Here is a 13,262-nt window from a genome sequence, read left to right on the forward strand (position 1 = left end):
CCTAAATGTCCATCAACAGATGAACAGATAAACAAACACACAGTGGAATACTATGCAATGTTAAAGAACAACGATGAATCCTTGAAACATATCAAAACGCGTGAATCTGGATGGCATTACGCTAAGTGAAATAAGTCAGTCACAAAAGGGCAAATACTGTATGAGACCATGATTATAAGAACTCCAGGAAAGGTTTACACACAAAAACAAACAAAGATTCTTTGATGGTTATGAGAGTGGGGAGGGGAAATCACGAACTACATAGTAAAAAATAGACAAGTGTTAACTTTGGTGAAGGGAAAGACAACAAACAACATACAGGTAGTCAGGACAATTGGACCAAAGCAAAAGCATAGAAGTTTTCTAGACACATCCAAACATTTTGAGGGACTAAGGAGTTGGGGCTGGGAGCCGGGGATCATAGGCTTGGGAGACATCGAGGTCAACTGGCATAACATAGTTCATAAAGAAAATGTTCCACATCCCACTTTGGCGAGCAGCGCCTTGGGTCTTAAAAGCTTGTGTGTGAATGGCCATCTGAGATATACCTACTGGTCTTATCCTGTTCAGAGCAAAAGAGAATGAAGAAAATCGAAGACCCAAGGAAAATATTAGCTCAAAGGATTAAAGAATCACATGAACCAGAGACTCCACCAGCCTGAGCCTGGAGGAACAAGATGGTGCCTGGCTACCACCGCCAACTGCTCTGACAGGGATCACAACAGAGTCCTGGACAGAACAGGAGAAAAATGTAGAACAGAATTCAAATTCACCAAAAGGACCAGACTTACTAGTCTGACAGAGAGACTGGAGGAACCCCAAGACTATGGGCCCAGGACACTCAGCTAGCTAACTCAGAACTGAAAGCTTCCCTGAAGCCCACTTTTCAAACAAAGATTAGACAGGCCTATAAAATGACACATGTGAGGAACATGCTTCTTCGTTCAATCAAATGGGCCAAATGGGCAAATCTTGTCCAAAGCAAGATGAGAAGGCAGGTAGGGACAGGAAATGGATGTATAGACACAGGGAACCTGGGGTGGAAAGGGAGGCTTGCTGTCACATTGTGGGGATTGCAACCAATATCACAGAACAACATGTGTATAAATTTTTGAGTGAGAAATTAACTTGAGCTGTAAACTTTCAACTGTAGCACGATAAAATAAAAAAAAGTGTTCATGACATTCTTGTACTTTTCGTTCCAATCTTTTTTATGCATAGATTTTTCTTTCAAGTAAACCTTTTGATTGAAATTTAATATACGTGCAGAAAAGTGCACAGATCTCAACTGTATACTTCAAAGTTTTTTTCCCCACAATGTAAACATCCTCATGCAAATACCACCCAGATCAAGATGTAGACTATTACCAGCATACCAGAAGCCTTGAGCTGACTTGATGCTTCTTGCATTAGCTTTACAAATTAAATGTTATCCTGATTTCTATAACTATGATTATCTTTCTTTACTTTTGGAGTTTATACAAGTGGAATTAAAAAGTATATACTCTGTTTATATTCTACATCCTAGTTTAATGAGTAGCATCTGGGGTCTTCAAGGCTTGTGAGCAGCCATCCAGGATACAACTATTGGTCTCTACTCATCTGGAGCGAAAAAGAAAGAAGGAAACCAAAGACTCGAAGAAGAGATTAGTCTACAGGACTAACTGCCTGCACAAACTGCAGCCTCATCTATCCTGAGACCACAAGATGGTGCCCGGCCACTACTACCGACCATTCTGACCAGGGATATAATACATGGAGCCAAATAGAATGGGAGAAAATTGTAGAACAAAACTCAAATTCTTTAAAAAAAAAAAAAAAAGGGCAGACTACTGGACCTGTAAAGACTAGAGGAACCCCTGAGACTATCGCCCCAAGATACCCTTTAAACTTGAAACTCAAACCACTCCTGGAGGTCACCTATCAGCCAAAAGGACAGAGTGGCTCATAAAACAAATAGTATCAGTTGTGAGTTATAGTATCAATATGAGTTCTGTGCTTCTTTAAAAAAAAAATCAGCTATAGGAAGCCAAACAGTCAACATTTACTCTAAAGCAAAGATGAGAAGACTAGGGGTGAGGAGGGAGTAGAAGGAGGCAGGGAAGCTAGATTAATGGAAGCAGAATAACCAAATGGAAATAATGAGAATGTTGACATAATGTAGAAAATATAACCAACGTCACTGAAAAATATGCATAGAAATTGTTAAACAGGAATCTAATTTGCTGTGTAAACTTTTACCAAAACCACAATAAAATATTTTTAAAAATTATGTGCTTTTTGAGGTCCAGCTTCTTTGACTTGGTATTATGTGTGTGAGACTCCTCTACATTGTGTGCACAGTAGTTTGTTCTTTTATGGCTGTGCAGTGTCTTCCATTGTATAAACAATGTACTTATCCATTTTGTTCTCGAGGGAAATTTACCTTAATCTGAATAAGGATTGACAGGATGCGTTTTAGCTATTTTCTAAGGCTTCCTCCATTTCCATTTTTGCCCCTTTCTAGGGTGGGGCACATGTCTGTCAGTTTGTCCTACTGTGGTAGCTTGTGTGTTGCTGTGATACTGGAAGCTTTGCCACCAGTATTACAAATACCAGCAGGTTCACCCTTGATGGTCAGGTTTCAGTGGAGCTTCTGGACTAAGACTAGGAAGAAGGGCATGGCAGTCTACTTCTGAAAAAATTGGCCAGTGAAAACCTTATGGATAGTGCAGAACATTGTCTGATGAGCCTCTCAGGTTGGAAGGCATTCAAAATACAACTAGGGAAGGCCTACCCCCTCAAAGTAGAGTCAACCTTAATGACACGGATGGAGTAAAGCTTTTGGCACATTCATCTGATGATGTGGCATGACTCAAAATAAGAAACAGCAGCAAACATTCATTGATAATTGGAATGTGGAATGTATTTTACTTGGATCTGCAGTCAATGCCCACGGAAGCAGCAGTCAAGAAATCAAATGATAGATTGCATTGGGCAAATCTGCTGCGAAACTGTTAAAAAGCGAAGATGTCACTTTAAGGACTAAGGTGCACCTGACCCAAGCCATGGTGTTTTCAATCGCCTCACATGCACGTGAAAGCTGGACAATGAATAAGGAAGAACAAAGAAGAATTGACATGTTTGAACTGTGGTGTTGGGGACAAATATCGAACATACTGCCAGAAGAATGAACAAATCTGTCTTGGAACATGTATAGCCAGAATGCTCATTAGAAGCAAGGATGGCTAGATTTCATCTTATATACTTTGGACATGTTATCAGGAGGGACTAGTCCCTGGAGAAGGACATCATGCTTGGTAAAGTAGAGGGTCAGTGAAAAAGAGGAAGACCTTCAATGAGATGGACTGACACAGTGGCTGCAACAATGGACTCAAGCATAATAAGGGTTGTGAGGATGGCGCATGACTGGGCAGTGTTTCCTTCTGTTGTACTTAGGGTTGCTATGAGTCAGAACCAACTGGATGGCACCTAAAAACAAAAGCAGGGTGGGGATCTCATGGTGACCCATTTGTGCAGAGTAGAACTGTTTCATAGGGTTTTCAAGGCGGTGACCTTTCAGAAGCTGATTGCCAGGATTGTCTTCCGAGGGGCTTCTGGGTAGGTTAGAAGCACCAACCTTTGATCTAGTAGTCGATCCTTAACTGTTCGCACCATAGCTGATTCCAAGGCAACTAACAACAACAACATGGGTGGGGTCATTCAGATGTTCCAAGTGAAAGTCTCTTGTGTTTACCAAGACTTCTCTACTTTGCCGAAAAATGTGCTTAGCTCTTAGCCATCTTAGCTGTTTCTTAGATTGCCTCTCTGCCTGCACAGCCCATCCATTGGCAAACGGATCCATGGGAAAAGCAGCAGAGACTGTTGTCTCATTTCCCTGGGCTTCCCTTCTCCGCACTGTAGCCGCTCATGTTGATTGTTTTGTAACTCTTCTAACTTTGAGTAGCCAAAGTATCGAGAGTTTAATTAAGAAACATTAAAGCGTCTACATTTTCCTGCAGAAGCATTTTCTTACTATTATTATGACTGACTATAGCATGAAAATGTTTTTTGCCATTCAACTGAATGCATTCTAAAGCAATCATTAAGTTCTGATATTGTTAAAATACAACAAATAGAGAACAAAAGAGCGGTTCTCTTTTACAAAGAAGAGAAAAAAAAAGCAGCAGACTGGCTGAAAACTGTTACTTTTGAGAGAGGTTATGCTAATTTATTTTGATCAGAAGTGATCCAGTGCTTGAGCTCTGTTGCTTGTATACACAAAAAACAAAAACAAACAAACAAACAAAGAAAAATGGCTCACAATTTTGAAGATTGCCCTGGTCCACTTAAACATATCGGACAATTGACTCTCCGTATTTTGGAATCTAGAAAAGATGCCGATTTTAGCGCTATTTAAGGTAAATTTTAAGTAAATATCAAAGTGGCTTATGGTTGGGAGTTGGGCTTTAATAGTTAGAAGAAGGAAAATGTCCAAATAATTCTCCCCATTATACTAATCTAAAAATATTTGTATGGACATGTGAACATCAGAAGTTTTAACAAGATGTTAGCAAAAAAGTGGGGGAAAAAGTCACTTCTTCAGAGCTTCCCATCAAATCCACCATCTTTTGTCTTTCTTCCCTTTGCACAATAAAGGAGTGGTGGTGCAGTGGTTAAAGCACTCAGTTGCTAACCAAAAATTCAACGGTTCAAACCCACCAGCTCCTCCAGGAGAGAAAGACATGGCAGTCTGCTTCTGTAAAGATTAAAAAAAAAAAAAAAAAAAAAAAAACTACAGCCTTGGAAACTCTACGGGGCAGTTCTATTCTTTCCTGTAGGGTTGCTATGAGTGGGATTCAACGCGGTGGCAATGGGTTGGCCGTAGGTATGTGCAGAAGTGAGGGTGTAAGATGTAAGGTGGCTGATGAAGTGTAAAACGGAAATGAAGCTTAGAAATATCTTTAAATGTCCTTACAAGAACCAATGTGACTTTTCTAAGAATAAAGAAAAGAAGTGAGTGTAATGAGGTAAATTCCTTTATTATCAACTTTGCGTAAAGCAGTAAGTTCTCCTTGGATATCTTTCTACTGTTCCTCCTTATCTTCTTCATCTTCATACTTGGGAGGCAGAGAGGCCACAACATAATGAAACAGCTGAGGTGGGCTCTCGAATAGAAGGCCTGGAAACCTCACAACTTCTAATTCCTCTTCTTCCTCTAGCCCATCATTGTCTAAAGCTAAGACCACACAGGACAATACCTGGGTTCAGCATGCTGGTTGAAAGAAAGAAAAACTGAGCAAGGGTTGATGAGAGAAAGTTTGAACTAGACTGCAAAGGCAAGGGGTGACCAAAAGGTAAAATTCTTTGAGAAGGCCATTTCAAAAAGTCTATTGTAAATGACGTTGAGAAGCAGCAAGCACAGAGTTGAAACTGCAGCAGAGAGAACAAAAGGAAAAGAAAGATCTCAGTCTGTGAAGATAGAAAGGGAAGGACAGGTTGAGTTAAGGAATATATGCTCTCCTTTGCTCCTGAAAGAACAAAACGAGAATCGAAGTCATTTAGAAGAGATAAAGTAAAACCCTTCACAGTGACTTACAGATGCGAGTTTTTCTGTCACTTCCAATTCTGTAGCCTTCTTCACAAGTACAGTCATATGTTCCCACAGAATTGATACACAGTTGGTCACAGACTACACTGACATCTAGACACTCGTCCACATCTAGGAAAATTGCAAAGACATTTGCTTTTAGGCACTGAGAGATAAAATAGACACAATGAACTGATGGGCATGTGCAGGCTCCTGCTGGGACCTTTGTTAACTGTGGTAGGACAATAACAACACTGCCATATAGAAAGCATAGCTTGAGTGCTAACTCAAGTGTAGCTTGCCAATTATTTTTCTTTTGCATATTCCTAATTTCACCATGTGGGTTATAGGTTAATTTCACCGTAGTTCATCTACATGGATAAGGTCTTACTAAGCCATGAGGTTTTGATGAAGAACTTAAAATTTAAATGGTCTCAGGCTGTGCGCCATTTTGCATAATGTTCATTCCCTCTTGGTTTATTCAGTATCTATAATAGCACTCTTTCCATGCATAATTCTGTACAAGGGTTGTGGGGAATATTAGAGATGGAAGAACCCTAGGTCTTGATCTCATGTGGCTTACTTACTATTATGTTCAAGTCAGAGCCCAGACTTTGGCCAATATATTCATGATACGAAAAATTCATAGATGAAGTTGAGCTTCTGAGATTTGTCTCAGATTATGGGTACCTTTTCCATTTGGAGGCGTATACACAACTGTGTACATTCACACCGTACAATCTTCTCTTGGCTCACCCTGTTTAAGAGCAGATGGTACATGAATTTCATATTTTTGGACTTCTTTTTTTCTGGCCCTGCTAATTGGACAGAATGTAGTAAATGGTAATATGCTGTACTGTGTTTAGAATATATACATTTCTTACTTGTGTTCTTTGCTGTTATCTACATGGCAAAGCTTGAGTGCTTGGCCATCGGTATACAGAAACACACCTATCACCTTCAACAGAACTTTTTTTTTAAATTGTGCTTTAAGTGAAAGTTCAAATCACTTTCTTATACAAAAATTTATACACATATCGTTATGTGACCCTAGTTGCTCTCCCTGTAATGTGACAGCACACTCCTCCCTTCTACCCTGTGTTTCCCATGTCCCTTCGATCAGCTCCTGTCCTTTTCTGTCCTCTCGTCTCATCTCTGGACAGGAGCTGCCCATTTAGTCTCATGTATCTGTGTGAGCTAAGAAGCACACTCTTCACAAGTATTACTTAATGTCTTATAACCCAGTCTAATCTTTGTCTGAAGAGTTGGCTTTCAGAAGTGGTTTTAGTTTTGGGCTAACAGAAAGTACAGGGGCATGTCCTCTGGGTTCCTTCCAGTCTCAGTCAGCACATTAAGTCTGGTCTTTTTACTCGAATTTGAGTTCTCCACCACTTTTCTCCAGTTCCTTCAGGGAATCTCTGTTGTGTTCCATGTCACAGCCATCATTGGTGGTAGCCGGGCACCATCTAGTTCTTCTGGTCTCAGGCTGATGAAGTCTCTGGTTTCTGTGGCCCTTTCTGTCCCGTGGGATTATATTTCCCTTGTGTTTTTGGTGTTCTTCATTCTTCTTTGATCCAGGTGGGTTGGGACAAATTGATGCATCTTAGATGGCCGCTTGCTAGCTTTTAAGACCCCAGACACCACTCACCAAAGCAGGATGCAGAATATTTTCTTAATAAACTTTGTTATACCAATTGACCTAGATGTCACCTGAAACCATGGTCCCCAGACCCCTGTCCCTGCTACTCTGTCCCTTGAAGTCTTTGGTTGTATTCAGGAAACTTTTTAGCTTTTGGTTTTGTCCAGTTATGCTGACTTTCCCCGTATTGTATGTTGTCCTTCTCTTCGACTAGGATAATTCTTGTCTACTATCTAGTTAATGAATACCCCTTTCTCTCCCTCCTCATCCTTATAACTATCAAAGAATGTTTTCAACTGTGTTTAAACCTTTCCTTGTATTCTTATAATAGTGGTCTCATACAATATTCGTCCTTTCGGTATTGACTAATTTCACTCAGTATAATCCCTTCCAGATTCATCCATGTTATGAGATGTTTTGAGGATTCATCATTGTTCTTTATTGTTGCGTAGTATTTCATTGTATGAATATACCATACTTTGTTTATCCATTCATCCATTGATGGGCACCTAGGTTGTTTCCATCTTTTTGCTATTGTGAACTGTGCTGCAGTGAACACGGGTGTGCATGTATCTATTCGTGTGAGGGTTCTTACTTCTTTAAGATATATTCCAAAGAGTGGGATTGCTGGATTCCATGGTAGTTCTATTTCTAGCCTTTTAAGGAAGTCTCAAATCGATTTCCAAAGTGATTGTACAATTTTACATTCCTACCAAGAGTGTATAAGTGTTCCAGTCTGTCCACAACCTGTCCAACATTTATTATTATTATTATTTTTTTGATTAATGCTAGCCTTGTTGGGGTGAGATGGTATCTCATTGTAGTTTTGATTTGCATTTCTCTAATAGCTAATGATCATGAGCATTTCCTCATGTATCTGTTAGGCACCTGAATGTCTTCTTTGCTGAAGAGACTGTTCATATCCTTTGCTCATTTTTAAATTTTTTTTATTGTGCTTTAGAAGAAGGTTTACAGAAGAAATTAGCTTCTTATTAAATAGTACACATACTGTTCTATGACGTTGGTTAACAACCTCACCACATGTCAATACTCTCCCTTCTCGACTTTGTTCCCTATTACCAGCTTTCCTGTCCCCTCCTGCTTCTAGTCCTTGCCCCTGGACTGTTGTGCCCCTTTAGTCTCATTTTGCTTTATGGGCCTGTCTAACCTTTAGCTGAAGGGTGAACCTTGGGAGTGATTTCATTACTGAGTTAAAAAGGTGTCTGGGGACCATACTCTCGGGGTTTCTCCAGTCTCTGTGAGGCCAATAAGTCTGGTTTTTTTTTTTTTGTGTGTGTGAGTTAGAATTTTGTTCTACATTTTTTCTTCAGCTCTGTCTGGAACCCTCTATTGTGATCTCTGTCAGAATAGTGGTGGTAGCTTGGCACCATCTCATACTGGACTCAGTCTATTGGGTGCCTTGGTAGATGTGGTCCATTAGTCCTTTGGACTACTCTTGGCTTTGTGTCTTCAGTTTTCTTCATTCTCCCTTGCTCTGCAAGGGGTGAGACCAGTGGAGTATCTTAGATGGCTGCATACAGGCTTTTAAGACCCCGGGTGCTATTCACCAAAGTAGAATGTAGAATACTTTCTTTATAAACTATGTTGTGCCAATTGAGCTAGATGTTCCCCAAGACCATGGTCCCCATGGCCCTCGGCCCAGCAATTCGGTCTTTCAGGGAGTTTGGATGTGTCTTTGGAGCTTCCATGACCTTGCCTTTGGCAAGTTGTGCTGGTTTCCCCTGTACTGTGTACTCTCTTACCCTTCATCAAAGTTACCACTTATCTATTGTCTTATTTAGTGTTTTCCCATCTCTACCTCTTTCCTCCCTCATTACCATCAAAGATTGTTTCTTTTTGTGCGTAAACTTTTGTGAGTTTTTACAGCAGTGATCTCATACAATATTTGTCCTTTTATGATTGACTTATTTCACCCAGCATAATGCCCTCCTTCTTTGTCCATTTTTTAATTGGGTTATTTGTACTTTCGTTATTGAGGATTTGCAATATCTTGTAGATTTTGGAGATTAGACACTAATTGGATTTGTTGTAGCCAAAAAAATTTTCCCAGTCTGTAGGTTATTTTTTTACTCTTTTGGTGAAGTCGTTGGGTGAGCATAAGTGTTTGATATTTAGGGGCTCTCAGTTATCTAGTTTCTCTTCTGAAGTTTGTGCATTGTTAGTAATATTTTATATTCTGTTTATGCCACGTATTAGGGCTCCTAGCTTTGTCCCTATTTTTTCTTCCATGATCTTTATCGTTTCAGGTTTTGTATTTAGGTCTTTGATCGATTTTGAGTTAGTTTTTGTGCATGGTATAAGGTATGGACCTTGTTTCAGTTTTTTTTTTTTTTTTTTTGCAGGTGGATATCCAGTTATGCTAGCACTATTTGTTAAACATATTGTCATTTCCCAATTAAATGACTTTTGGCCTTTGTCAAATATCTGCTGCTCACAGGTGGATGAGTTTACATCTGGATTTTCAATTCTGTTCCACTGGTCTATGCATCCGTTGTTGTACCAATACCAGGCTGTTTTGACTACTATGGCAGTATAATAGGTTCTAAAATCAGGTAGTGAGGCCTCCCACTTTGTTCTTCTTTTTCAGTAATGCCTTGCTTATCCAGAGCCTCATTCTTTTCCATATGATTTTGGTGATTTGTTTCTGCATCTCATTAAAAAAAATGGCATTGGAACTTGGGTGGGGATTGCACTGTATCTATAGATCTCTTTGGGTAGAACAGACATTTTCACAATGTTGAATCTTCCTATCCATGAGCAAGGTATGTTTTTCCAGTTATGTAGGTCTCTTTTGGTTTCTTGCAGTAATGTCTTGTAGTTTTCTTTGTAAAGGTCTTTTACGTCTCTGGTTAGATTTATCCCCAAGTATTTTATCTTTTTTCTCCGTGTGGTAGATTAGACACATGTACTTATCTTTTGCTGATTGAGTGCCACTTTTCACTTGTTCTAAAGGCTTGAGTAGACTCTTCACCGCTCAGTCTCTTCTGATGTGGAAACGTAGTTCAAGCCCCACTGCTTGTCTCACTGCACACAGCTGATCTGGCCTGCAGGGTGCCCATTCCTGCCAGGTCAGGTCTGGCAACTCCTTGCTGCTTCTGAACCATCTTTCCCTCCCCTTGCCACTCACTCAACTTTGCCTTTACTGTTTGGGGCTTCCAGATCCTCATATATAATTGATTCACTTGTTTTCTTGGGTCTTTGTTGTAAAGGGGACCACTGGAAGCATCTGGCTACTCTGCCACTCAGCCCCACCTCCAATAGAATTCTTTAACTTAAGAAAAACTATTTTTTTCCTGAGGTGTTAAAGTTTTCTTACCTAATTTGACTGTTATTGGAATAGATATCAGTCTTTTCATATTTGCTTTGATGTAAAAAAAAAAAAAAAAAACATGGTTCACGATAGTGGTAATAATGGTCCAAAGTGAAAATTTCAAGATTATACATTTCAGGCAAATTTTTTAAAAAAGTAAAACACAGCAATGATTCACATGAATATTCTTAACACTAAAAAAGAAAAGTCAATTATTCTATGCATTCAAATTTACTTATAATAGATTAAAAAATACATAAACTAGAAATTATCTGAAAGAGAGGTGAATCACTGTTAACAAATAAGTTAGAAAATTATAACATGACTCACCTCAAAACTTGCATTAGCTATGTTAATATTAGCTATGTAAAGGATTCACAGGTAGAGAATTGAACTGTGGCTCATGAGCTGGCACTTTTTTGCTACTGTTTTCTAATTAAAAAGCTCATTGAAAATGCCTTTCAGTAACCATCTTTCTAATTCCAGTCAATTCTAATTGCCATGGGTGATCCCTAGAGCAGGGTGCTATGGCCTGCCAGAATCTCTCATTTGCCTACATATATTAAATTAGCTGAAAGGGATTATAGACCAATGAATATTATAATAATAAAGCTACTTTTAATTGAGTCATTTCTCTATCAACCACTGTAGTAGGCACTTTGTGTTTATTTTATTAACTTAGTCACTAATCCTGCTATCATATTTATTTTAATGATGAGGGTCTGAGGTTCAGAGCAGTTAAATGAGCCACCCAAGTTCACATGAGAGTAAATGGTAGAGTCACATGGATGTCCAGGTCTCTTAGTGTTGAAGCCTTTCCTTTCGCCACCTTTGCCCTCTGCCTTAGGATGTGCATCCTCCACTGATTAATCCATCGCATCAGTTACTTTTTTGTGTGTGGAAACCCTGGTGGCGTAGTGGTTAAGTGCTACAGCTACTAACCAAAGGGCCGGCAGTTTGAAGCCACCAGGCACTACTTGGAAACTCTATGGGGCAGTTCTACTCTGTCCTATGGGGTCGGTGTGAGTCGGAATCGACTCAATGGCAGTGGGTGTCAGTTACTTTGTGTTAGGCCTCAGGAATCTACCTTCACATCCACAACCATCAGGCCTGACCTGAAAGCCGCCTTTACAACCACGCTTTTTTTTTTTTTAATATAGCCTCCTAAATAGTTGATGCAGAGCTGGGCACAGCAGGCTTCTCCACTCTGACATTCATCAAGATCTGAAGGGAAAAAAGGCGTTTTTGTTTTAGAAAACACTGTGATTTCATCAACTTAAAAAAGCACCAACATGCTTCAGTTTGAAATTAAAACTATTTAATAATCGCTTTCTATTTCTCAAGCCAAGTACTACAGGCACCGAAGAAACTATAACACAATAAGAATGAGACTCACATTTGAGCTTATGTTTTTTGCATACTTTTTCTATGTCTGTTATTTATTTGAAAAGTATGTAAATAATCTCCAAATGCATTTACAAGCACAGGAAATGAGATCTTTACTATTTTTCTAGTTCAAGTAGGAATTTGATAGAATAAACAGAGAATTTGAAGAACAAAGAAACGTTTGAGAAAGAAGAGCCAAAAAACCCCGTTTAGTGAACATTTGACAGCTGCTTGGTGAAGGCAGTCTTAGATTCCATAATGTGTTTGTTCTTCCAGAACTTCATATTAAAGAGTGTCCCCAAGGAAACAGAACTTACACGACTGGTAATAGACGTGATAACTGCAGTAATGAGAGGACTGGATAATCATTTTAAATATTATTTTGTTATACCAGAATGTTTCAAAGCAGTTGTTGATTCTTTGGACGATGATTTGACTCAGATGAATAAGGTCTCGGGGCTTTTGTTACAATCTGTAACATAAATATTCTGGAATATCCTATGAGATGAACAATTTTCTACATGGTGGTCTTTAAGGCTCCTTCAGCACTATTTTTCTAGAATTATACAATGTTGATGGTTTCTTCCTAAGACATCCCTGGGGAAAATACAAATGTACCAGAAGACATCATGTTAAAACCCCCCATCAAAAGAATAATCTATTAAGCCTGAGTTTTGAGATGATCATTTCTAACATAATTGGCCAAGGAGCAAAAATAGATAATTCTTTATCCACTGCTTTCCTTAAGCTGGAAACCTATGAATTGTGTGGTCAGAATTTTTTGGGGTCTAGTCCATTGGTTTATTCAGTTCAAACTCATTTGTTGGCTGAGCTGTTCACATGGGTGGCCTATCAGTGCTGAGTTTACAAAATCCCATTATTCCAAAACTAGACAAGCAGCCATAGATGTAAGAGGCCAGTGTCTCTTAACCTAGGAAAAGATACCAATAAAAGGAAAGGCAGACAAAGGAAAAGAAAGAAAGAAAATGGAATAAATCTATCTCGATGAGGGGTTACCATAAAGTATCTAAATGAAGATCATTTAGACACAAAACATTCCTTCTCCTGCAAAATGTTACCAGCAGTGGTACTTACAAAAATTCAGATGATATTTTCCCTTTCTTATATTACAACTTCCTTTGTCCCTTGGATTAGATAGCATAAATATAGAGGACAACAGAAACTTTGGTGTTTTTATATATATATGTATATATATACACACACACACATAATTTAGTTACATTTAATCCAAAATCTTATAATTTATGGTCTTCTTTATTTCCAAAGTTTAAAAAAGTTTTCTCAGATACCACTGGAGCTTCCAAAAATATAGGTCT

The 13,262-nt window shown here is 38.9% G+C and overlaps 1 pseudogene; it reads right to left on the bottom strand.

Moving 5' to 3' along the window:
• Positions 1-13,262, bottom strand: part of LOC126066235 (EGF-like and EMI domain-containing protein 1) — a 103,102-nt pseudogene that overhangs the window by 7,244 nt on the left and 82,596 nt on the right.

Source organism: Elephas maximus, chromosome 23, assembly GCF_024166365.1.
Source record: "Elephas maximus indicus isolate mEleMax1 chromosome 23, mEleMax1 primary haplotype, whole genome shotgun sequence".
Classification (NCBI taxonomy): Eukaryota; Metazoa; Chordata; class Mammalia; order Proboscidea; family Elephantidae; genus Elephas; species Elephas maximus.